Source organism: Aethalodelphis obliquidens, unplaced genomic scaffold, assembly GCF_003676395.1.
Source record: "Aethalodelphis obliquidens isolate GAN/ISIS:26980383/991018 unplaced genomic scaffold, ASM367639v1 scaffold8, whole genome shotgun sequence".
Classification (NCBI taxonomy): domain Eukaryota; kingdom Metazoa; phylum Chordata; class Mammalia; order Artiodactyla; family Delphinidae; genus Aethalodelphis; species Aethalodelphis obliquidens.
In genome coordinates this window covers 33,978,683-34,005,676 of record NW_020837952.1, presented here as the reverse complement: position 1 = coordinate 34,005,676, position 26,994 = coordinate 33,978,683, and the positions used below count along the sequence as shown (strand labels likewise).

General features: G+C 39.7%; 1 pseudogene; it reads left to right on the top strand.

Annotated features, from left to right (window-relative positions):
- The first annotated feature begins 1,306 nt into the window (after positions 1-1,306).
- LOC113621283 (60S ribosomal protein L7-like 1) lies at positions 1,307-2,470 on the top strand (annotated as a pseudogene).
- Positions 2,471-26,994: the final 24,524 nt, after the last annotated feature.

Genomic DNA, 26,994 nt, shown 5'->3' with positions numbered 1-26,994 from the left:
CAACTGTATATGAAATATCGAGCCTAATTATTGGGCAGAAAATGGCAAATTATTTTGTCTTTGTTGGGCTGAACATTTATTTGTATCTTAGAGGGAAGTGAGTATGGCATTAAGGAGGAAAGGATGAGGAAGTAATTTTGCAGGTGAGGAATCTGCAAAAGGTTTAGTGTTACTCTGTGATTTTCCTCTGCCACTGGCTGGCCTGATCCAGGGGAGGCTGCAGTTTTAGGCTTGATCACAGAGTGAGAATTTTGCAGAGCATAGTGTCAGACCTAGGATGGACACACACATGAGCAAGAAGCAAAGCGCTATTGTTAAAACCAGGAAGATGTTGGGAACCTTTGTTTCTGCTACTTATCCCGAGCTGACTGATGCTTGGGGACTCAGAGAGCTTAGCTAACTTAACCTAAGATCACAGACTAATAAATTGTGGAGCCAGGATTTGAATCCAGGAAGCCTAATTCCAGAACCTATGCATATAACCACTCTTGTGTAGGAGGAAGAATTTCTTGGATTTTGTGTGTAGAATAGACTGGAATAGGGAGAGGCTAGAGACAAGGATCCTATTTAGGAAGACTCTAAATATGAAGTTATAGGAATCTGGAAGAGGGTGCATATTTAGGGACTCTGATTTACATAGAGTAGCTGCTTCACAAACAACACTTGAAAAGGTGAATGAGTGAGCTTTTTTCACTACAGGTGCCAGTAAGTGCTGCTGTCACCACCACTTTCTGGGTAGTCATTTTTTTTACTGTACTTCTTTGCTTTGCCCACACATCATTGCTGGCAGAGTCACTGAGTCACAGCTTCCCTGAGGATGATCGCCGCCCCCCACCAACGGCTCAGTCTGCACTCTCCAAACAGATGGAAGGCACCCTGCCCTTTTGCTAGATCCTCAGTCAGCACTGTCACAGCTCTTTATTGCCTTTTCCCATCCTTTCCTTTGCGGGTTCAGCGCTGTTAACTGAAACTTAATTCACTCTTCCTTCATGTTACTTATAACGTCTCAGCAGAAAGTCTCTTCTCTGATAAGTCCTCTTGCCCTTTCTCTCACCCTTTCTTTTGCATTTGGTGCTAAGGACGGCATAGGGGGTTACTGAAAGATAAAAAGAGTCTCTCTTCAGTTTCACAAATGCAATTCTTTTCTGATTTGGTAATATTTAGAACCTGGGAACATTAGCCTACATTCCCAGTCTGTGCTCCCCGCTGCCTAAATCCTCATGCTAGAAAAGCAGTCAGCAAACTTAAAACCCACGATTGCTCTAAGTAGGTCTAAGCAAGTCCCATATTTCATCGGCAGTTGGAAATGGAGAACAAAGGAAGGAAAGGAAAAGTGGTAGGACAAAGGGAATGGGGTGAAGAAGAAAGAGGAAAGTGTGGAGAAAGCTTGCTTGTACTAAAAGCATGCATTCTTATCTTCAAGATGTTCACTTAAGGCCATTTTTTTTTTCTTATGTGGTAGAAGCTGATGTCACTTTCTGGGGATAAAATGGTAGGATATCTTTGAAAGTAATTTTTACAGGAATGAACAATTTTGTAAAATTTCTGACACAGGCTTGTATAACCAAAATGAATTTTTTTAAAAAAGGATGGTTTAATGTGAAAAATCTATTTCTGGTAGGTATTATGCCTCTCATAACGTGGTCATCTTTTAAATGACAGTCATTAAAGTGCAGTGGGGCTGCGCATGAGCGGTAGCCAGCAGCATTGGAAAGATGGGAAAAGAAGAGGAAAAAAAAAAAAACCAAAATGATCACTTTGGTTCCAGAAAACCTCCTAAAAAGAGGAAGGCGTATCAGGCCCTCAAAGCCACCCAAGAGAGGCAGGCACTTTTGCAAGAAAAGGAGCAGAGGAAATGAAAAGAGTTCCAGTTTAAGTGACTAGAATGGTTCCTAAATGATTCCTGGCAGCAACTACATGACAGGGTGCACCTTAGATGGTTAGAAGGGAAACCCCATGGCTTGAAAGTGCCAGATAAACCTTTCTTGGCCTTTGTTGTAGGCATCCAAAGGATTAATGTGGTGAGTTTACTGGTGCAGAGTACCATTGCAAGACTTTGCCTAAGTAAGATTTTCAGTGGTATCTTTGTGTAAGTAAACCCTCATACCATAAAAATGCTTTGGTATAGTGGACTCTTATGTGGCCTGGGGAATTTGCAAATCTAAAGTCTGTTTGGGAACTCAGTTTGAAACACGGACAAGCCAAGGTCAAGAATAAAATCATCCCTCTAACAGACAACACAGTGATTGAGGAGCACCTGGGGAAGTTTGGTGTCATTTGCTTGGAAGACTTCATTCATGAAATTGCCTTCCCAGGGAAGAATTTTCAGGCGATCTCAGGGTTCTTGTGCCCTTTCCAACTCTCAGTGGCCCATCACACTACCAAGAATAGGGTGGGCTTCCTCAAGCAAGTGAGCTCACCTGGTTATGGAGGCAAACACATCAATTGGCTCATCCAGCAGCTGAACTAAACTTGGAATCTCTGAAAGTACAAGTGCATTGCAAGAATGTGTTTTTGTTTTATGTAATTGTTACCCAGTATCTTCAAAGAAGGTTATTTTCTGCTATATCTTCAGAAACTGGAGGGGAAGTGTCAGGGAAAAGATGGCGATGTTCACAGCAGGCACTTTTCATCCCACCCCAGTTCCAAGGAAAAGTTCCTGTGTATTTTCCACATTAGCCACCATGCACCTCTGAAACCAGCAAAGGACTCATGCCATGGAGGAGGGAGTCCTGTTTTATCATATCTTCTTTCCTGGGCTTTAATGTTGGTGAATGAATACCCAAGCATGAATACAAGACAGCAGTGGACCAAGCCCAGGGACATACTTGAACGTGGGGATTCCTATGGCCTTGTTTTGGGAAGAACTTGAAATACAATTAGAAAGAAGTGCACACACACATAAAAATTATGACAATTAACCTGGAACAAATATTCAGGAAGGCTGAAGTGAAGTCTATGAAATCATGAATGGTGTAGCTTCATAATAAACAATAGCTCAGTTTCATAGATATTTATTTAGTTTATGGATTTCAACTCATGTACTAAGCCCTGAGAATACAGAGATAAAAGAGACACAGTCCTGCAGTGAACTGGGGACTCATACAGTAATTCATGTAGAACAGAGGTAGTGGTGGGCTTCCTAAATGATGTGAAGGATGTAGTAAGTCTTGAGTGAGTAGATCTTCAGAAGAAAACATTGCAGTCAGAAGAAAGGAAGGGCCTCTGAGGAACTATGAGAATTGATAGAGCTTAAAACATGAAGCAGAGAGTGATGGGCAATGAGAGTTGAGAAGTAAGAACACCTTGCTACTTTTACATGGCAATTAGGACATTTAAAGATTATATTATTCCATGGAAAGGCTCACGTTCCAGTGGTGCTGGGAAAACTGAATAACTACATGTAAAAGAATGAAATTAGAACATTATCTAATACCATATACAAAAGTAAACTCAATATGGATTAAAGACCTAAATGTAAGACTGGATACTATAAAGCTCTTTGAGAAAAACATAGGCAGGTACCTCTTTGATATAAACTGCAGCAATATTTTTTTGGATCTGCTCCTAGAGTAATGAAAATAAAATCAGAAATAAACAAATGGGACCTAATTAAATTTAAAAGCTTTTACACAGCAAAGGAAACCAAAAACTAAACAAAAAGACAACCTACAGAATGGGAGAAAATATTTGCAAATGATGCAACTGATAAGTGATTTATTTCCAAAATATACAAACAGCTCATACAGCTCAATATATATAAAAAAAAAAAAACCCAATCAAAAAATGGGCAAAAGACCTAAATAGGTATTTTTCCAAAGAAGATATATAGATGGTCAACAGGCACGTGAAAAGATGCTCAACATCACTAATTAGTGGAGAAATGCAAATCAAAACCACGATGAGCTATCACTTTACACTGGTCAGAATGGCCATCATCAAAAAGTCTACAAGTAATAAATGCTGGAGAGGGTGTGGAGGAAAGGGAACCCTCCTACACCGTTGGTGGGAATGTAAATTAGTGCAGCCACTATGGAGAACAGTACAAAGGTTCCTTAAAAAACTAAAAATAGAGTTACCATATGATCCAGCAATCCCATTTCTGGGCATATATCCGGAGAAAACTCTAACCCGAAAATATACATGCACCGCAATGATCATAGCAGCACTATTTACAATAGCCAAGACATGGAAGCAATTTAAATGTCCACAAATAGATGAATGGGTAAAGAAGATGTGTATATTCCAATATACAATGGAATATTACTCATAAAAAGGAATGAAATAATGCTATTTGCAGCAACATGGATGGACCTAGAGATTATCACACCAAGTGAAGTAAGTCAGACAGAGAAAGACAAAATCAGATAAGATCACTTATATGTGGAATATAAAAAAATGATACAAATGAACTCATTTACAAAACAGAAATAGACTCACAGACATAGAAAACAAACTTATGGTCACCAAAGGGGAAAGGGGGGGAGGGAGAAATTTAGAATTTGGAATTAACAGATACACACTACTATATATAAAATAGATAAACAACAGGAACCTACTGTATAGCACTGGGAACTATATTTAGTATTTTGTAATAACCTGAGATGGAAAAGAAGCTGGGAGAGAATAGATATATATATGTATAACTGAATCACTTTTCTGTACACCTGAAACAGTGTAATTCAACTATATGTCAATTTAAAAAAATTTTAAATGAAAAGATCAATAAAAAATCATATTTCAGATAAACCCTAGAAGATCAATAATAAATTATCTGCACGTTATAGCACATGTTTGATGCCATTCTCAGCATATGGTTATTTCCTATATTCTTACATGTAAATGGTATGAGTCTTGCTCATTTAAATACATAACTATGTGTGCAGTATTTGTACGTCAGAAAACACAAGAGATGTATCAGAGTAGTATATACTTAAGTATTAAATACAGGGCACAAAAACAGCTTCTTATGAATTCAAAGGAAGGAGAAAACCTTTGTAGGTTGAGTGACACCCTGTGGTTTGTCTTCCTCTTTTCACTCCTTTCCCCCTCTTCCCTTTCTTTCTTTCCTTCCACAATTAAGTACTGGTCTCTGTGTGCCAGGATGTATGCCAAGAACTGGGAATATAGTGGTTAGCAGAAATAGATGGCTATTAAACAATTCTCCCCCAAACATAATTATAATAATCATGTGTTCTCAAGAAAGCATACACCATAAAAGGGCATAAACAAGGCTGAATGCCACAAAGGAAATCTTCCTGAAGAGTTTGTTAAACTCACACCTGAAGCATAATGAGAAGACAGAACGGATTCCTGAAGGAGGAGTAGGTGTAGACAGATGGTCAGGAGCAGGGGAGGACATGTGAGCCTCACGAAATGAAGTGACGAAAGACAAGGACAGGAGAACTCCCAACGGACAGCTCAGAGGATTCATCTGATCCATAATGAGAGCATCAGTTGCTACACTATTCCTTCTTCAGTTAATCTATATGAAAACCTTTCCTGACACCATTAAAATCCATCCTTTCTTCATATCCTACTTTTTATTTGATTGTTTTCTGTAGGACTTACAGGCTTTCTATTTTTTCTTTTCTCATGCTCCTTTATCAGGTAATTAATTTAGACCACACTCATTTAGAACTTATTTCGACACAATTTAGTTCAAAAAAGATTGCTGTATACTTGGAAGAAACACAAATACATTTCTTTCCATTTCTTCTGTATTTTATCTTTTAATTCAGATATATCTCACACCTAATTAGGCTGCACTGAAGCTCCTGAAACAACTTTGACCGTTTTAATATGGCAAGTTCCATGGCAACCCTTTCCGATCACCACTGCAAGTGTGGCTATAAGACCGTTTCTTACTGGACGCCTTGGCTAGTTGGGGCCAAGGATTTGGACATAACCTTCTTGCTACTGCTGGCAGCTGTCCAGGCCCAAATATCCTGATGTTGATATTTCTCCCCTTCTATATTTAACAGATGGGCTTATTGAACTTCCTTCAGTGCTCACTAGCCAATGATCAGCAAGCTGAATATGATAGGCCTGGGGTGAATCATAACAGCTATTCTGAGGTTGCAGGATTCTTCCTTGCCCAAACCCAAGACGCAACTTTGTTGGGAAAAAAATCACAGAGCCAAGATTACTGATTGAGAACTCAGAAACCTCAAGTAGGCACTCAGAGCTGCTCAGGAATCAAATTATGTTTCTCCATCTCTGTGGGATGACTGTACCATATCATCTCCTTTTTCCTCAAACCTCCCACACATCCTCCTCCTACTGATGACCCAGACTCATATACTTCATTGAGAAAATAGAAGTCATTGAAAATGAACTCATCTTCCCACCACAAAACCTGCCAATTTGGTGCATTTGCATCCCAATTCTCCTCCCTCCACAATGAAGGAAGTGCTCCTCCTGTAAAAAGAAGGGATATTTTTCTACTTTTGCTCTGGATCCCACTACCTCTTGCGTTATCAAAGGCTTTGCTCCTTGAGTTATTCATGCTTTCCCTCAGCAGTAACATCTCACTGTTCATTTAATTATCCCCTTTATCGTACAAGCATGCTGTACTATTTCCTCCTAAGACTTTGTTTTTTACACATAACCATACATACTGTTTCAGTTCCTGCCTTATTTTCTGTTCTCCTTTGAACCAAACTCCAAATATATAACTGAACAAACTGCTTCTACCTCCTCATCTTTCTTCCACTCTTCAACCAAGCCCAATGTGCTTCTACATCTCTTCTACCTGGAAACCCCTCTGGTAAGGTCAGCAACAACCTTCAGGTTGTCAAATCCAGTGAACTTCTTCCCTGCTCATCTTCCTTGGCTTCTCAGCAATATTTGTCAAAGTTGACATTCTACTTGCTTGAAGCATGCTTATCTCTTGGTTTCCAGGATCATTTTCCTAATTTCCTTCTACTTCTCAATCTTCTCTGTTGGGTTCGCTTCTTAAATGTTGGCATTTCTCAGAGGTTGTCCTAGGTCTTTATCTTATCTTTTGTCTAAATTTTCATCTTACGTATATCATTCATTTCCACTGTTTTAAATGTTATGTGTTGAGTTGTGGTAACTTATTTCTTGCTTCTTCATTTGTATAAATTATGAACGTCACATATTCAAATGCCCCAAGCAGAACACTGAGCTCCTTTGTTCTCGTTTGACTTAAGCAACTCTTTATCCAGTTGATCAAGACAAAACTGAAGATCCATTCTTTTTCTTTTTAAAAATTTGAGGTGAAAAGCACATAACACAAAATGAACAATTTTAAAGTGAAAAATTCAGTACTTACTATGACTTAGTCACTGTTCTATTGGTTTCCCATGAAATAATTCATTTAAACCTCAAAACGGTGCAGTAGATACTATTATTATTGCTCTTTGCAGGTGAGGAAACAAAGCAATTTGCTCAAGGTCACCAGCGAATACATGACTTCTCAGTGACTTCTTCCCTCAGGCATTTGAACTCACTGAATTTCCTCCTGCTTTCAGGGTCTACACACATCCTCCTCCCTCAGCTGAAAACATCCATTCCTCCTTCCATCCTTCACGTCTCAGCTTAAATGACAACTTCTCTGGGTGCCTATTTCTGCAGTAAGTATCCTTTCCTGTGATTCATCTCTCTTTTTCTTTTTTAATGCTCAAAGCTGTTATTTCAACTTGTAATTATGGTGTTTTTTATTGCTTTATTTGGTTGGTTTTTGCTTGTTAAACCTCTAGAATATAAGCCTCTTGAGGTCAAGGACTATGTTTCATTTATTTGTTTGTCCTTGTTATAATTATTATACCCCCTGAATTTTTCACAGTTGCTGGTACAGGTTGGATTAATGAATGAATGGCTCCATTTCTATATTTTATGTGGGGAAAAATGAGTTGAATTACCTAGACTTTTATTTTGGTCTTTGAGTAGTTCTGTATCCCTTCCTCCTGTCTTCTCACTACCTACTCAGTGGAGAAAAGAAAAAGAAACTGCCCTCAGTTTCAGATGTTGCTAAATAATTTTCAACTTTATTGCTCTGGGCAGGCTCTGGTTGAATTCCTCACTTGATTCCAGGGAAGATGAAGCAGAACTTGTCCAAACAAAATACAGCCTAGCAACATCTGGTCTCTTCGTGGTGTGGTTTGAAGTTCTTGCTGGTTGGTGGCTCCTTGTTTCCCCTCCATGTCTCTACTCATTTTTTTTAAGTAACAACACTTGGAGTTATTAAAGCAGACACCTGGCACATTGGTCAGGCAGTACAGCTTTACCTTATAATCAGTGCATCATTGAGATGAAAATAACACCATGCCACAGTGTGACAATTATAAGACTGCAGGAAGCAAGACAATACCCAGCCTGTGATGACAACCCACATTCTGCCAACACTATAGAAAATGAGTCCGCAAATTGCTTACTCCAAGCTCTCCCACATGAGTCTGTTCCCCCAACAATACTTGCGTCTTAATTCAGAGAGAATGCCCCTAGGAAGATGAAGAGGTAGAGCTCTGTGAAGTGTCCTGACATGTGGCTTTCTGCTACACATTGATCTTAAACTTACACAGCTGCTGTCCCTTAGGATAATCAGGAAAATAGAGGGCTCAGAAGTCATGACAGCTGTCTTTTACTGACTGCTAGAGGATTTACGTGCAACTTTCACCATCTCGCAAAGTAGGAATTACATTTCTGTCTTCATGTCAGATAACGAAACTGAAGATTCAAGATACTAGCCAACTTGTCCTTTGCCATTTGACTAGGAAGTGGAAAAGCTAGAATTCTAACCTATGTCTGAATGACTATCAAGCCACAGTGATACCTGGATACCACACTGCTTTCGAGATTAAAGACTATTAATTATAAATAACTTAAATACTAAGTAAATATATATATTAGTAAAAGTTAAACCTCAAGGTGGGATACATTGCATATCATTAGCAATAGTCTGCTGTGTCTTTAAAACATATTTGAGTTCTTGGTTAATTATTTTAATCATGATATTAATAACATGTATTGATTGAGGGGTTCCCCGGTCCCGGGTGCAGTGCTATTGGTATTATCTTCTTTCCCTTTATAAAAACTCTATGAGAGGAATACTGTGATTATCTTTATCCTATAGAAGAGAAAGCTGAGGTTAGAGAGGTTAGTTAGCTCAACCAGCTATAAAGTGGCAGAGGCTGGAGAGTTGAACTCCCAAACCATGCTCATAACCATGTTAACTGGCCTTCCATGCATTAACTGTGATCATGCAGCTTTCCACCTGTTCCTAGCATTTAAGCAGATGTTATCTGTAGATTCTGCCAGAGTCAACACTGATGGTTCTGCAACTTCTTGTCACAGTCCCAAGAACTAATTATACGTCTTTCACGGAGCCATCGCAATGGCATGGATTAGTTGAAGGCATGAGATTCTGGATAATTTACTACAGTCGTGGAATATCTATTGGGTGTGATGCATAGTGCAAGGAGCAATTCATTGACAGACGGAAAAGATGTGGAAATTATGTACCCTATTCTCAAGCAGTTTAGTCAGAAAAAAATTTTAAGTGTAAAAGACCTGGTTGAATAATTGAATAGCAAGAATTTAATTTCAAAGGAGTTATAGTACTGGTCCAATGAGTAAAGGTCTATTGAGTGCAAAAAATCTACATTCTAGGAGCTGGCACATGGGTTTTGATCAGGCGTCTGAAAATGGTAAGATACAGATTATTAGAGACGGAAGAAAAGTTGGGGAGGAAGCCAAGCATAAATAAGAGCACAGATGCAGGATGTAGCAACTTGGTTGGCAAGCGATGGGCATGACTAGAACCGGAATCCAGGATAGAGAGCCAGTGGGGGGAAGGGCAGGTCTTTGGACAAGCTGGCATGACCTCAGAGTGCTCAGAGGGACTCTGTTCTTTAAATGACCCCAAGTATTGTTCAGGCTATCTTGTTTGTCACTGCCTCTCTTTGACTTTCTGTTTGTCTCCTTAAACATGAAACAATTTCCTTCTCCGGCCTCATACAAGTGACTTATATAAAACCTATAGCCTTCACTGCCAGCCACTAATTAATTATCTTGCAGGTATGCCTTCCCAGGTTCAAAGGAGCCTATGCATAAAAATTGCTACATTTTCTACTTATGGAAATATCATGTAATATCAACCAGACACTATTCATCAGCACTTGAGCAATCAACGCACTTTTACCAAGTTCCTTGACGTGCAGGGTATGGGTCTAGGCACTGTTCCTAAAAATTAGGTGTTTTATTAAAAGCACTTGCAATGATTCAGAAATTTTTCTTTGATATCAAAAGAGTTGAGCGAAATCTTTGGGGTTTGTTAAAAATGATAGAAGTTGGAACTTTTCAGACAGACATTGAATGTGGGTGTTAAGTGGGTTTTCAATGGTATTTGATTCATCAAATTTATCTTGCTGTTATTCTGAGTTATTATTTTTGCGTTTAAAGTAGAATATTTGGAATGGGGGAACACTTCCTTTATTTTTTAGAATGTTTTCAGTTTCCTGAAAATAGATATAATGAAGGAGAGAAAAGAACAAATGGCAATGCTTTGGATAAGTCATGGAATGACTACTTTATAATGTCAAAACAGCTAAATATATTTTCCCTTATGATGTGTAGGGGGACATTCAGCCCAGCAAGCATGTGTAACATTTTCATATTCAAATCCATCTACCATTGTACCAAGTAGTTCACTCTTTTTTTTTTTTTTTTTTTTTGCAGTACGCGGGCCTCTCACTGTTGTGGCCTCTTACGCTGCGGAGCACAGGCTCCGGACGTGCAGGCCCAGCGGCCATGGCTCACGGTCCCAGCCGCTCCGCAGCATGTGGGATCCTCGCGGACCGGGGCACAAACCCGTGTCCCCTGCATTGGCAGGTAGACTCTCAACCACTGCGCCACCAGGGAAGCCCTAAGTAGTTCACTCTTAAATGCCCCCACCCCAATCTCAATCACTGGCCCACGTTAATTTGTGCAATAACTAAGAGGAAGCTTCTGCCTGGGTTCAGATCCCAGTTCTGCTACTCACTAACATATCTCATAGGGCTGTTCTGAGGATTAAATGAATCAATATACATAAAAGCTGCCTAATATAAGCAATATATGTTAGCTGACAGTAATAATTAAAATAAAAATAAAGGAAAATGAGCTTGTTAGCTCTGTGACTATAATACTACTAACATTGTCTTTGTAATACTGATACTGTTTGAGATGAAATTTATAATCTATTAAGCATTGTGCCTATTTTACATCTCATTTAATCCTCACAATGAAGCCATCCATGAGTTGGTGTCATTACTATTTCCCTTAACTTACAGTTGGGGGTCAAGTGACTTGCCCAGGGTCACACAGGTTGGGAGTGATAGAGCAGAATTGGAAACACGGCAGTATGATTCCAGAACTTTTATCTTTAGTCACTCTGCTGCACTGTCTTTGCATAATTATCCTCAGTTATGAAGCCAGTTCCTAAAATCCAATTAGTCATCCTGCAAGTTTTCTATCTTCTCTAGGTAGCCTCAGAACCCAGTACTATCAACTCCCTCTGTAAGGTACTCATATACTTCCGCCGGGCTGAGATTACTTTGGTTGGCTTTTGTTAGAAATCACATTCCAAAGATACCCAATAACTTTACCTTTATCTAGAGATTCAAATTAAATATGAGTTGGACTTTTATAATATTCCAAAATGTTTGCATATAGCCCTATGTGGTAGGTACCATTATTCCCATTTATGGATGAAAACCTGAGGCTCAGAAAAACTAGATAACTTTCCCAAAGTCTCATAATGAGTATGAATCAGAAAGCTCTTGATTTCTGGTCTAGTGTTCTTTCTATTAGTGATGTGACTAAGTTAGAGTCAAGATTCTTTTTTTCCTTAGTAGCATAATTTGGGGTGTCTAGATTGCCCTCATTTCATAGCAACACAATTATAAAGATGAACTTTGAATCGATCATCCCCTGGGTTTGTTTAAAAAGGTAAAGGCCATGCTTAGCTTCTATTCTGCTGTGCATGTTTGAGAGGGAAATGGTTTACTACAAGAGCTCTGCTGTCTTTCTGTGAAATTTACATGCATGCTGTGAAGTGATCTTTGAGTTCATGCTCTTGGACTGTGTTTCCCACCTACTTGCAGGATGATGAAACTGGACAGCTGCTTCTTGGGGGCAAGGTGAAGATGTAGATAATAGGCAGTCCCTTCCAACCACTGGAGAGGAGTTCTACCATAAGACCCAAAGACCCCTCAGCCTTCTGTTCCACCGATGGCTTCTCAATGATCTGTTTGCACATTCTTTTCCTGCTTGGTAATTAGCACCAGCTGTCTCAACTTAAAAGGAAGGAATCCCTTTGAAATCCTCCCTATCCTCCCTGAAATGTGCTACTGAAACGTGCTAATTAGTAACTGGACTTAGGACAACACAGACATGTGTTTCCTGTGAGTACTGTAGAAGGAAGAGGAGGAATACGAACATCTGTTTGGTTGCATATGTGTGTGTATAGTTTTCTAATTTTCAAAATGACATTTTTAATGAAAATCTATCTGCTCAAATGGAATTGGGAGCCAGTAGCTAAGGCCCAGGCCCCCCATGCGTTGATTGCTCTCCCTTCAATTGCAGTCTCGGCTCAAGCTTGTCTGTATCTCCACATGCAGAGAGCAGGGCCAGTGGAGCCTTCCCTCTGTGCCTCAGCAAATTGACTTCCCTGTCAACATCCCCTTGCCCTTCACCAGAGTATCAGGAATCATGGGGCTCCAGGGAAATAAAAAAATAATTCCTCTTCGTTTGGGGACTGCTGTCCCAAAGTACACTGATAGCCAAGTGGGTCTGTCACAATTAGTGCATCCCAGTATTTGAGGAGAGAGCCTAGAAACATAATGTAGCATTGCGTTAAATGCACTTTGCTCAAAATGGAGGAGCCACTGGTTTGCCAGTTCAAACTATGATTGAAAATCTGCGTCTTCACAAATGACTTGAGCAGCAAGTTCCAGGGTTTCAAACTTCCTTGCTGGTCTGGGGGCAAGAGCTGCTCATGATGCGGATGGGAAGCTGGTTGTTTTTATGGGAGCACTTGGGGATTTATTGACAGGATGAAGGGAGCTCACAGGAGGCTTAGAAAAAGGGTGGGTAGCATTTTCTAACTCCAAGGTCATTCCCTTGGAACAGGCAACAGGTTCCCTTGGAACCTAAGTTTGATAGGTTGAACTTAGGTCACATCACTTCCACCTGGTCGTAAGGTGGGATGGGGACAGTCATCAGAAGATCTTCCCTGTTGATGGGAAGCTCAGTCTGGAGGTTGTTGTTCTTTTCAAAATCACATATGGTGGTGGAAGTCAGGTTATTCTTGGCAACAAAATTTGATAAATAACTACTACAGAGGCCTACTGAAGGACGATTCTGTTAGTCCACTGTGCATCAATTGTGGTTAGATGCAGTCTTGTGTGGCCAATGCTGTGCGAGACCTGCCCTGTTAATCTGAACATCCGGCCTAAGTGGCCTTGCTCTGGGAAGTCAGTCAATGACTGGGAGTCTCCTGCTGTACACCCCAGGGTACAGCAAGCCTCATTCCAAGGACTCCGTACCTCATGTGCATTAGGTCTATGTTAGCTCTTTGATTACCCACCTGGCTCTGCCCCATGCCCTTGACCCATTCCCAGACATCCTGCCCTTGACACCTGTGGGCTCTTGGGCTTTGGCCTGGCTGCCTGGCTTCTCTGAATATGGGATTTCAGGCTCTCTCCAGCTGGGTAGGTCAGATAAGAACGTCAGGGTGCTATTTTTTCTCCTACATGTTTGCTCTTCTAACTGCACCAGGCTTTGCTATTTGGACTCCTACAGCCGTAAAAGACATCACCATTCTTTTTCTTTCCTGCATCTGTTTAGAGGCAAAGGGAAGAAGTGAGAATAAAAATATCATCGTGTGTTTCTTTTGGAGACAGAACAGATTGACACAAGTGATGTGAGTGCTCCAAACCCAATGCTGGCTTAACTCTCCAACTTTAAATCTGTAATGATCTCTGCAGCCTTCCAAATTAAGTTCAAGTCACTAGGCAGGCAGGGGCGTCTCTGATGTCTTTGTCTCCCATTCTAGGCCTGAGCTTTGCTAAGCTACATTTAGTTTCCCTGGCAAGCTGTGCTTTCTTCCATCTTCATCCCTCACACTTGGGAGGTTTACCTCCCCATTTGTAGGGCTGAGGGCCTGAGTACAAATGGAGGCCACAGGCCATATTTCCAAATTCTTCAAATGTGTAGATTAAGCTAACATGCTGTTATATAAAATGTGTTCTATCCTTTACCTTCGATAAAAATACGTTTGTAACTACCTAGAAAGCTAGGTTTAGATTTTGAATCCTCAGACTCTTCAGAGTTTCACATCTCTCATAGTGCAGGAGAGAGCTCCCAGCCCCCAGCCCAAAAGCCTTCTCTTCCCACCCCTCGATCTGTCCTGCACGATGTGTCTTCTGTGTGAGTGTATGGACACCCCAGCCTGCACACCCAGGCACCACAGCCACAACCCCTGCACATGGCCATTCCCCAGCATCAAGCACATAAGCAACTTGGCCCTCTCTTAGGAGGGTGGAGGAAGCCACACAGGTTCTGCAAGGGGGCCTGGAGCCACTGGGGCAAGGACTTTGGGGGTCCTGGTTTCGAGAGCATGGTCTAGAATGGAAGGAATGGGAACAGGCTCTGGGTGGGCGTGAGCCCTTGTCCCTGTAGACTCTGTAACCAGAGGGAGGGACACAGCTGGAGGAGTGCTAGAGCACTAGGTCCTATTGCTGGGTCCAAGGGTGAGGCTGGCACATATTTTTCCCTCTGATAGGATGCCCTTCCCCTAACTTTATCTAACTGAGTCACATCCATCTCTCAGGTACCCTCATACTCCACCTCCTTCCTCCAAAAAGTCTTCTTGATCCTCCCAGGGTGGGGTACATGTTTCAACTAAACTGGCTGTGACACTTACTGTGTGACCCTAAGTGATTTAACCTCTCAGCACCTCAGTTTACCTTCAAGACTGTCGTGAGGATGAAAGAGTTAATGTGTGTAGATTTGCAGAGCAGTTCTTGACAGAAAATAAATGTTAACTATTATTATGTACTCACAGAGCATGCTGTTCTCACTCCCGTAGAACTATCTCCCAGTGTATGGTCATTGTGTGTTTTCTCACACCTCTCTCTTGCAGCAGATAATGTGCTTCACGCAAGCAGACGTAATTGTATTTAATTTTGTATTCCTAACACAAAACCCAATATATGTAACACAGTAGGTGTTCTATAAATGTCTACAGAGCTGACGCCTCAAGGGGAGTTGGATTTTACAGGTGGAAATGTTCATGCTGCAGCCTGTGACCTTCTATAGGAAAAAATGACTGAGAGGCTGAACTCAACTTCCCAGATCCTTCTGACCCTAGGCTCTTAGAAGATTAGATGCAGATGGTAGAACTGAGCTAGAACTGTGTCACAGGGTGGCGTAGAGAAGAAATACTCAAGTGGCAGTCCTACCCAGGGATTAGATATGCTTATACAAGACACCGACCCTATGTCCTGGTAAAGATTTACAATCCAAAACATTCCTTTACGTAGTAGCGTATTTGTCCTCATATGAGCCAAAGGATCAAGCAAGCATTCTTCCAAGGGTTTGGAGACCATGTGTGTCTGGGCATCCATGATCTGAGGAGTATGGTCCTGTTTTCTCTAACTGGACCTGTTTATTCTGATGACTCGCAGATAAACGGAGCTCGGGAAATATGGTCAGGAGAAAGTCTTTAATGATGTTTGCTTGATTGCAATTATGAAACTGCTCTGCAGAGCCTTCCTTCCCCATCATTTACTCAAGTGGTTGCTAAGTAATTTCCGATCTGGTCCCACGATTAGAATGAATGGGCCTGGCTGCTGGTTGGTCATGAAACTGTTCTGTTCATCATTCATTCATTCACCAGGGGTTGTCCTGAACCATAACTGGATGTAGCAAAATGTTTTACACAGTGCCGAAAAACAAAAAATGAAAAAAAAAAAATTGAAAATCATCTTGAGTGAATTTACTTTTCCCCTCTTTTGAAGTCCTATTTACTCATTTAGCCATTGCATATAATAAAAGTATGACTTTTTTTAATGTTTAAAGCATGGCAAATAGGACTTTTCAAATTAAAATAAAAACTGAGCATCTAAAGACAAAGTGAAGTTTTTCTTTCTCTCATCAAGTCATTATAATTTATAATAAAATAATTATTTTTATTATGACAAACATCTATATAGTGCTTGTAATGTGCTAGGCACTGAGTACTCTGTATATATTGATATTAACTCATTTAATTCTTACAACGATCCTCTGAGGTATGAACTATTCTTCTTATTCTATAAAGGAAAAAACTGAGGCATAGAGAATAGGGATTTTGACAAAGATTATATAATAAGTGGCAAGGTCAGGATCCAAACCCAGCCCACCTGTTTCTAGAGTCTGGTCATTTCACAATTATGCTCTGTGGTGTAAAAAAAATACTTAAAGGCATTTTTCATCTAGAGAGGTCCTATCTAGTTAAAAATAAAATTAATACAGACATCGTGGTACTTACTTTCAGTTTCATGCATATTTCAATTTTTCATTTCTGGGCAACTTGGTCTTGCTGTGATGGAATACATAATATACTGATGTGATACAAGGCTGATTGTGACATGGGTTAGTGAGTTTTCACTAATGGAATTACACCTTAATATATTGAGCACCTGACATTTTGGCCTTTTTAGGATTTGGGACTGACCTCCCCAAATGAGGATTTTTCTGAATGAAACGAAATTGATTGAAGTTGAATGAAGTACTGGGGGAGGTGTGCTCTATGCCCTGAAACCCATATTACTCTGACATTGAGGTCTTGTTTCTATGGCAACAGGTCAGGGCACTTAACTATTGCAGGGCTGACATGATGACAAGATTTGGGTTCTGGGTTTCTCCTACATTCTTCCTTTCCTTCGATTCCCCACTTCCTGGATATATTCCCTCTTGGATCTGGTCTTATCACAAGTTAATGATAACCAATTGTTACAGGAGGAAAAGAAAAAGTTCAGCAGCCAGTGAACCTTCCTAGAACCTGATAAAAGGAAAAAAGTGGTGTTCCCTTTAATTCATGTGACTTTTTCAAAGGGTGCCTTACAAAAGCTTTAAGAGGCTTTTTCTGTTATAGATTATATTTAACCTCGTGCCTGGATTGAGGGTTGGTGGCTCAATGAAAAAATAAAAATAAATAACTTCTTCTCTCTCCCTTATTTGCACCTTTTGCTTAGGTCAATGCTGATAAAAAAGATGGAGTGGGCATATAATGGGGGAATGGAAAGGAAGGGAAAAAGAAAAAACTGAAGGGCTGTCTCTATTATGATGATTATGATAGGACAGCTCAGAAACGGAGTCAACTTTTTCATATTTCTCAAGGTCCATGACGTCTGATATGTCCTGTCTGTCACTTTTCTTGGAGAAAAAATGATTGAGTGATACTTTAAGAAAGAAAGAAAGGTCATACAACAAACACATGAAAGGATGCTCAACATCACTTATCATTAGAGAAATGCAAATCAAAACTACAATGAGGTATCACCTCACACCAGTCAGAATGGCCATCATCAAAAAATCTAGAAACAATAAATGCTGGAGAGGGTGTGGAGAAAAGGGAACCCTCTTGCACTGTTGGTGGGAATGTAAATTGATATAGCCACTATGTAGAACAGTATGGAGGTTCCTTAAAAAACTAAACATAGAACTACCATATGACCCAGCAATCCCACTACTGGACATATACCCTGAGAAAACCATAATTCAAAAAGACACATGCACCACAATGTTCATTGCAGCACTATTTACAATAGCCAGGACATGGAAGCAACTTAAGTGTCCATTGAAAGAAGAATGGTGGGCTTCTCTGGTGGCGCAGTGGTTGAGAGTCTGCCTGCCGATGCAGGGGACACGGGTTTGTGCCCCAGTCCGGGAAGATCCCACATGCCGCGGAGCGGCTGGGCCCATGAGCCATGGCCGCTGAGCCTGCGCGTCCGGAGCCTGTGCTCCGCTACAGGAGAGGCCACATCACTGAGAGGGCCACATACCGCAAAAATAAATAAATAAATAAATAAAGAAGAATGGATATAAAAGATGTGGTACAGATACACAATGGAATACTACTCAGCCATAAAAAAGGAATGAAATTGGGTCCTTTTGCAGAAATGTGGATGGACCCAGAGTCTGTCATACAGAGTGAAGTAAGCCAGAAAGAGAAAAACAAATACCGTATGCTAACAAATATATATGGAATCTAAAAAAAAAAAATGGTTCTGAAGAACCTAGGGGCAGGACAGAAATAAAGATGCAGATGTAGAGAATGGACTTGAGGACACGGGGAGGCGGAAGGGTAAGCTGGGACGAAGTGAGAGAGTAGCATTGACATATATACGCTACCAAATGTAAAATAGCTAGCTAGTGGGAAGCAGCTGCATAGCACAGGGAGATCAGCTGGGTGCTTTGTGACCACCCAGAGGGTTGGGATAGGGAGGGTGGGAGGGAGACGTAAGAGGGAGGGGATATGGGGACATATGTATACATATAGCTGATTCGCTTTGTTATACAGCAGAAACTAACACAACATTGTAAAGCAATTATACTCCAATAAAGATGTTAAAAAAAAGAAAAAGAAAGAAAAGGCATGGCCAATTGAAAAGAGAAGAGGTATAGATGTTATCTCCGGTTATTCTAGCTATTAATGGAAATGATAATAATGGGAAGCACTTACATAGAGTTAATATGTGCCAGACACTGTTCTAAGTGCTATGCCTGTATTCACTCATGTAATCCCCACATCAAACCTGTGAGGGAAAATGTACTATGATAGTTACAGCTATTTTACAGGTAAAGTATAGAGATGTGAAATAATTTTCCCAGAACTTCAAAACTATTAACTGGTAGTGGGAAGAGGGGAGTGGGGAGGGGCAAGATAGGGGTAGGGGACTAAGAGGTACAAACTACTATGTATAAAATAAATAAGCTACAAGAATATATTGTACAACACAGGGAATATAGCCAATATTTTATAACTATAAATGGAATATAACCTTTAAAAATTGTGAATCGCTATGTTGTATACCTGAAACTTATATAATATTGTATATCAAGTATATCTCAATTTTTAAAAATCTATTAACTGGTAGAGGCAGTTTTCAAACCCAGATAGTCTGATATCAGACCTATGTAGTTAACCACTATTCTATGCAGTCTCCTAAAGCCTGATACTTAAATCTTTCTGAATCATTGATTCTATTCTCATTTATTGGCTTTGACACCATCTTTTAGCTCTTTAGCTCTGTATCAAAATACACAGCAGTTTTGTTCGTTTATTTTTGTGTGTGTGTGCATGTGTGTCTAAGTTAATTAAAATTATTTTCAAATGGAATTTTGCAATCTCTTTAGAGATAATTGTGAACGACTTGGGATGTCACAAGGACAAGTTTAGGAATCACCTGCACAATATTTGTGTCCACACTTCTGTTAACTTTTAGTTGAAAGAGAAACAGGTGGACACTCTGCTCTTTAAAATAATTCTTTAATCGTTTCCTTCCAAAGTTTTCTATCACTTTTCCTCAGTGCCTCTATTCTAAATCTGAGTGTGTGAAATAGAGATATATCTAAATATTTAGTGATACACTAATATTTTTTCAGTCATTCAGGTTTGTCCTAATGTAATATGTTTAGGACAATGATTATTAATGCTTTGGTTCATGCTTGTTTCAGCCTTCAGCACAATAATGCTATTTAGTCCAACTTGGAGTTCACATTTAGGTTCCAATTCCTGCTTAATTTTTGCTTAATTCCTGGTGGATAAAATCATATATATCTATTTGATATGATTTAACTCATAGCATAACCAAATCTTCATTTAAGAGAGTTTTACCAGTATAGCCATAAAATACTATCATAATAACATCGTAATAGCCTCAGGCTTTTCATAACATCATTAGTGGTTATTTATTAGATTTCCACTTAACAGATGACATTGAATTAAATTACTGCCATAATTTACAGTTTGGGAGTGATGACAATTAGAGTGAAATACTTGAACACCAGCCTTTTAAACTGTGTACCTATAGAAGTGTTTAATAAAGATATTCTGAGTAGTTTTTATTTTAGGGACCAGGAATAATTTAGCATTTTATTAAGATTTACATTACTGAAAACTGAGTCTGGCACCCAAATGCTCCGATTGATGGTGTTTCTGTACCCTCTAGTGGTCTGATGCAGAACTGAAAATGAACATAGAATCTCCAAGGAAAATTGCCTGGGAGTTCTGGGGTCTCGGCAAAAGCACCTGCCTCTCCTTGTCCATAAATTATAAAAGGCAAAGATTTAAGGCCAGGCTTCTAGAATGGGGCAATGTGAGTGTGGATTTTCACCTCTAAGCTGATTTTACAGGCATGACAGAAAGAGTGGTGCTAGCTTAAAAGAAAGCTTCCCCCTTTAAATTTCTTACTTTTTCTGAAATGCCGGAGTTTTCAGTATGTTGAAACAAATGTTCTCTATCTATACAGTTTCTCCTCAGTGACATTATTGACATTTAGGTTCTGTAATTCTTTGTTGTGCCCCCTCTCACATGCCCACACTGTAAGATGTTTAGCAGCATCCCTGGCTTCTTACCTGCTAAATACCAGTAGCGTGCCCAGTTGTGATAACCAAAATTGTCTCCAGTATTGCCAAATGTCCCTTGGGGGAAAAATTTCCCTTGATTCAGAATCATTTTAATGATTCCTGTTAGGTAAGATGGAAATAGTTTGCCAATCGAAATAAATAGTTCATTTAATACTTAGCATGAGCCTGGACAGGTACCTGTATTACTTAATTTAATCCTTGTTAGAATCCTCAGAAGGCAGTCCTATTATTGTCTCCATTTTACAGATGAGGAAACTAAGACTCAGAGGAGTTGAGTGACTTTCATGACATCACATAGACAAGTGGTAGAGCCAGCATTAAAATCCAAGTAGTCTGGCTCTGGAATCTGCATTTGGAAACATTCTACTACAAAAGCATAATTCTTTATTAAGCCCCCAAAGGAGTGAAAAACAGAATTACTGATTTACAAGTAATAATAATCTACAGATGCCAATTTATGATAGTTTTCTGAATCAACAAAACAGAAGGGAAAGATAGCGTAGTGACATTTTCAGAGGAAGATTTGTTTTTTTCATTCATTTATCAAGTACCCACTCTCCATACAGATACAGAAATGTATAAAACAAAGCCCCTGCCCTCTGAAGCTTGCTTACATTGTTGCAAATGAACAAAGGCATGGCTAATATTTCACATAGTAATACGCTATGGAGAAAATAAAACAAGTTAAAGGGGTGGGAGAGGACCTGAGACGGGGTAGAGTGCTTCTATTTTATACAGGGTGGTGGGAAGTATCCCAAGTAGTGAGAACAGCAAGTGCAAAGGCCCTGAGGTAGGAGGGTATCTGAAGTAGGAGCAGTTTGCTAGCATGATAAGAGAAAAGCAAGGAGCCAGTGGAACTGGAGCAGAGTGTGAGGGAGAGCAGTAGGAGATGAGATGGAGAGGAGGAGGACCAAAGATGCCCTGAGGTCTTGTAGGCCCTTGTAAAAAGACTTCTCAACTTTTACTCTTTACTGAGATGAATATTTATTGAGAAGTGCCATGATCTGACTTAATTTTTCAAAGGACTAGGTCAGTCTTCTTTGATTGGGAAGTAGTTTATCATAATTGTTAAGACCTTAAGTTCTGGAGTCAGACTGACCTCATTTTAAAGGATGTCTTTAAGAACTCACTCTCTGTGGGCTTTGGGGCAAGTAATTTAACTTATCTGAGCCTCTGAATTCTTATCTGTAGAAAAGATGTAGTAACACCCTAGTTAATTGGTCTAAGTGCTTTTGGACGTAAGATGCACCATGATTTCCTCTACCAGTAAGAAAATTACAAAACAACACTGCTAATCACGCATGAGTTAGACAAACCAGGCTCTCCAAGTGTGGAAGTGTCCTTAAGCTGTTCTTGGGTATTTGGCCATTTGTCCTGCCTTCATTTGCACTGCTTGGCATGTGATAGGCAATTCTTTTGCGTAAATCTCAGTAATGAAAGGAAACATAGCTTCATCTATTTGTTAGTAGCTTCATTTCTTAGGGCCCCCTAAAGCATTTGGTTGTTGCTTTGTAAGCAAATATGAAATCAGGGTCTTTCTTTCCTGTGATGAATACTTGCTTTACTAATACCAAATTTAACCCACTTTCTTGCTCAGCTTTTATGCTGGTTCTGCTTGTAAGATAATCTTTAGTTTAATACCGGATCATAGTGTAAAAGGTTTTTAAACAGCAATTAAACCCAACATATGCAGTGCCAAGGACGTGCATAAGTCAACTGAAGTGACAGTATTATGAGTTTACACATTCACAGACAATGATCGAATTAGATCATGTCTGCCCTCTGGTCTATGGTGACTGTAAGGTGACATCAATCCTGTGTTAAAATGTTTTATATATGTGTATCTATCTGATATATATGTGTATATTAAATTTAAATATATACAAAATCTGCCTGTGTATGCGTTTATTTTAGAATTGATGGAATATGTGATAGTGCCTGCCCTACAGAGTAGAAATAGCATGGGAAGTTCCTAGCACATAGTTAGCCCTAGGAAACTGTTACCATTTTTATCTCTATGAAGACCTTATATTACAAACTTCCATCTCTTTCTATAAGACTCCCTAATGAGCTTCCCTGGTGGCGCAGTGGTTGAGAGTCCGCCTGCCGATGCAGGGGACACAGGTTCGTGCCCGGGTCCGGGAGGATCCCACATGCCACGGAGCGGCTGGGCCTGTGAGCCATCGCCGCTGAGCCTGCGCGTCCGCAACGGGAGAGGCCACAACAGTGAGAGGCCCGCGTACCGCAAAAAAAAAAAAAAAAGAAAAAGACTCCCTAACTTAATTTCCTCTGTTTTTCCCAGACTCAAATCTTCCAATACTAATTACTCAGGTGACTTTCCCTCCTTCCGCACTTTCTATTCTCAGAAGGAAATAAAATTACAAGTCTCTAACTCCCTAAACATTTTTTTCCCCAAGTTATTAATCAATGGCTCATATTAAGAAAAAAAATTGCCCCAGTTCTCTGGAGAACTTTTCTGTGGCATAATAGATTCTTCCTTATTTCCTATCTGCTGAGCAGCCTTTACATCAAGGTAGATATTTGTCTTGCAATTTTTTTTTTTTAATTCTCTTGATGATTTAAAATGCGGAGAAATTATCACTTTGTCTTATCTCGTTCCCATTTATTCATCAGCCTGCTCTCATAAAATGTTTGTTGGTCCACCCTTCCCAGAGAATGTCATGGTTAACTTATAAGCTCAGTATCCTGGTTTATCATTATGGTCCTAATGCCACGTGAGATCACTTAAAGAAAGGCTGGAGGTAGCAACACTGCTGATGATTATTTACTGCATGCCTTTTTACATCTCCCTGGAATGATGTACTTCTTGACCACCTGCCTCATCAAATTAAAACAAGAATGAAAATAGATGGGGTGGAGAGGCAACAGATCAAAAGAAGGGACTGGAGGAAGCCCATCTCCGGGATCAGCTTGCCCTCATTATATGCAAGCTGGGTGCTCAGCTGTGCTGGAATCACAGGCAACGCAAAGATGTTGTCAGTGTCTATGAGCCCCAGGTGATTAACAGCCTCTTAAACTTTTAGATTAAATTGCTTCTAGGTCTTTCAGAGCAGGTGGTCTGTTCAGAACTATAGCCTGTGGAATGTCAGAAAGGGGGGAAGCGTCCATTTGTGAGGGAGGATGGGCAGCTAAAAAGGCCTTTATTCTTTGGTTGAGCCCACTTACTTAACCTGGGTGGGGTGTATTAAAGCTGATGACTGGGTCCCTTTAAAATTATTGATTATAATTTAAGGTAATCTATCTACACATTCTTCATCATTAGAAGTGCTCTAAGCAGTTTAATTCACTTGTATTGGCACCTGGATTGGAATTTGTGAAGAGGTTAGTGGCCGGATACTTGCCCCAGAGGTCACTTAAACTCTAATTGATGTTCCCTGAAGTTGCAAAACAATGTGACACATTGACCCTTCAATGCTTTTGATAGTCAGATCTGTCTCAGTTGTATATGTTTAAATTAGCATATGAATATTTCTTTGTTTCATTCTCCAAGTTCATACAAAAATGAACCCCAGGGTATTTTAATAGCACATTCTCATAGGGAATGTCTAGAGTCCTGCTTTTCCTTAAATTTTTTTTTTAAGATTTGAAATCCCAAACATCTGTGGACTTTAAGAGGCCCCCCTCTGGCATGTTTCAGGTAAAGAAGATGGTTATGAAGAGACAGGAATCATTCATTGTGATTTGTGACTGTGCACTGATCTTATCCAGTAAGAATCTGTCTGCAGATGAGAAATATACAGTCTAGACAGGAAGAAGGAAGTGGTGGGGTTCGGGGAACAACAGGCTCCCTGTGGTTCTATGGATTTAACCTCTGGACAACCACACACTGTGGTTTTTGGGAAAAGGATTAGTGAAGCTGAGGGAACTAAATAAATATTAATGTTCACACACAAACACATGATTAAAAGTCAAGCAACTTGTTCTTGCTAAGAGTCTGTTACAAACAAAGTATTCTCCCTAGAAGGAAAGATAAGAGGGATTCTCACTGGTCTTAAAGAGACATCTTATTCTCTGTCAAATGAAGTTAGAATTGGATTGAAAAGCATCTTATACTTTTTTTGAGAATCTAGACTGGTCACCTATCTGATGCCATAACCCCTTGCTACCAAAACACTTTCAATTTTGAGAATATTCTGGGAAATATTCTGTTCATGGAGACTTTGGGAGGATCTGATTTTGTTTGGCCAACCTAAAACCAATCTACCAAAAATAATTTTGACTACCCACTAATTTGCCTGTTTTCCTAGAGAGATAACATTATTAAAAGTGTGGTAAATTGCACCCTTGGTCCCAATTCTTCACTCAGTCCCGATACCATGCTCTTTGCTGAGTGACTTTGAAGTTATCCTACTAAAGGGGTAGAGAGATGTTGAGTGACCAACTGGTCCTGGTTTACCCAGGACTTTCCTGGTTCTAGAATGAAAAGTTCCACATTCTGGGAAGCCCCTTAGTTTTAGACAACTGGGGATTATTGATCACCCTTAGCAAAGTATATTTTTATACCCCTTTACTTTGAGGTGATTGGCCAATGAAGTAGAAATGGCAGTGTGTAAGTTCTGAGCCTAAGGCATTAAAAGACTTTGCATGTTTGTGCTGTCTGTGCTTCTGCCATCACTGTGAGAAGGACATGCCCTGATTATCCCATTAGTTCAAGGAGGATGAGGGGTTTGTGGAACAGAGCTAACCTCAGCAGAGCAGCCCAGCCAAACGAAGTATATATCAGCCTATCCCCAGAAAAGCTATGTTTGCATGAGTGATAATAAATATCGTTGTTACTTTGAACCACTGTTTTTTGGGATGCTTTATGACACAGAAATAGTTAACCTATACCAATCAATTTTATTAGTATCAGGCAGTGGGCTAAAAGCTTTACACAGATCATCTCCTGCTACCATACCATGAAATAGTAATGTAATTATTTTATAGCTGGGGTAACGATAGAAAGATGGAGTAAATGCCCAAGATAAGCAATGAAGTTGATTCGAAACCTGTTTCCAAAGTAATCCAATACCTCAAAGTTTCTAAAAGTTTTCAACTAATACAAGCTATTGTGAACGATTCAAGCAAATCTTGAATATATAAGTAGGAAACATAAATGGAGAAAAAGTAAATGTCATCCCTTTCCCTCCCTGCCTCTCCCCCTTTCTCATTTCTCTAAGTCTTCCTCTCTGAGGTAATCACAATTAATCTTTTGGCGTGAATTCTTCTGCATGATTTTCTATGTATTTTATAAGCATATTTCTTTACTTTAAATTTTTATGTAAATAAATACATAGTGTTCTGCAGTGTTTTTCCCTTAAGTAACTTAGACATCTTTCCATGCCAGTCCATATAGAGGCACTTTAGGTTCTTTTATCAACTGCATATCACTCCATAGTATGGCTGTATCATAATCTGAGTTTTCTCTTAACAATAAACATTTCAATTAATTCTAAATTTTCACTATTCCAAATAATTATTTCATGAACTTTTTTCATATATCATTGTGCACATACGTATTTCTACAGAAAAAAATCCTAGAAATTAATTTTGTTCACAGCCAGTTACACATCAGTGTTCAGTAAGTTTTGTTTGTTTAAATAAAACACTATGTGCAAAATATTGTGCTTGTGCACCATAAGCAAATGCTCACTGGATACTGAGTTCTCTTTCTGGACCCCCCTTCTCTTATTGGAGGTATTTTGTAAGGCATTCATGGTAGCCTGTGAAGTGCATTAGCTGTACCTGTTTGTCCCCAGATGAAGTGGGTTGTGTTGCTATCAGCTGTTGAATTTGTTGTTCTTCCATTTCACATAGCATGAATGATTCTTTGGAAGCTTTACCCACAATCCTGAAAGACCCCATCCACTGGAGGTGTTTGCTGCTTAAATGACAAGTTGGTGACGAATTTCTTCAGTGGAAACATTTGTCCCATTAGAGAGTGAAATCATGGTATGAACTTGGGGTATGCCATCATTTTAAGGTGGGCTCAGTCACTGTTTCAGTTTAAACTGTTTAGACTATTTAGTTTAGACTGTTAATAAAGGGTCTCATACGAACAGACTCAAAGGTTTCTATACACATAAACTGCCAAACCATTGTTCGTAGTGATTGTGCCTGTTACCTTCAGCATGGGGAGAACCGTCTCTCATTTTTTAGTACAAAGCCTGGCATTCTTTCCCACTCTTGGTTCTGTTCTGCACTGCAACAAGTCTAATATGTATAGGCTATGTCATCACAGCCACCCCCGTGGATCAAGATTTGCACACACCAGCAATGTGTCCTGCCTTTGAAAAGTGGGCTTAGAGAAGAGGCCTAATTCAGGTGGGAAATTCTGGAGTCCTGGGTGTTAGA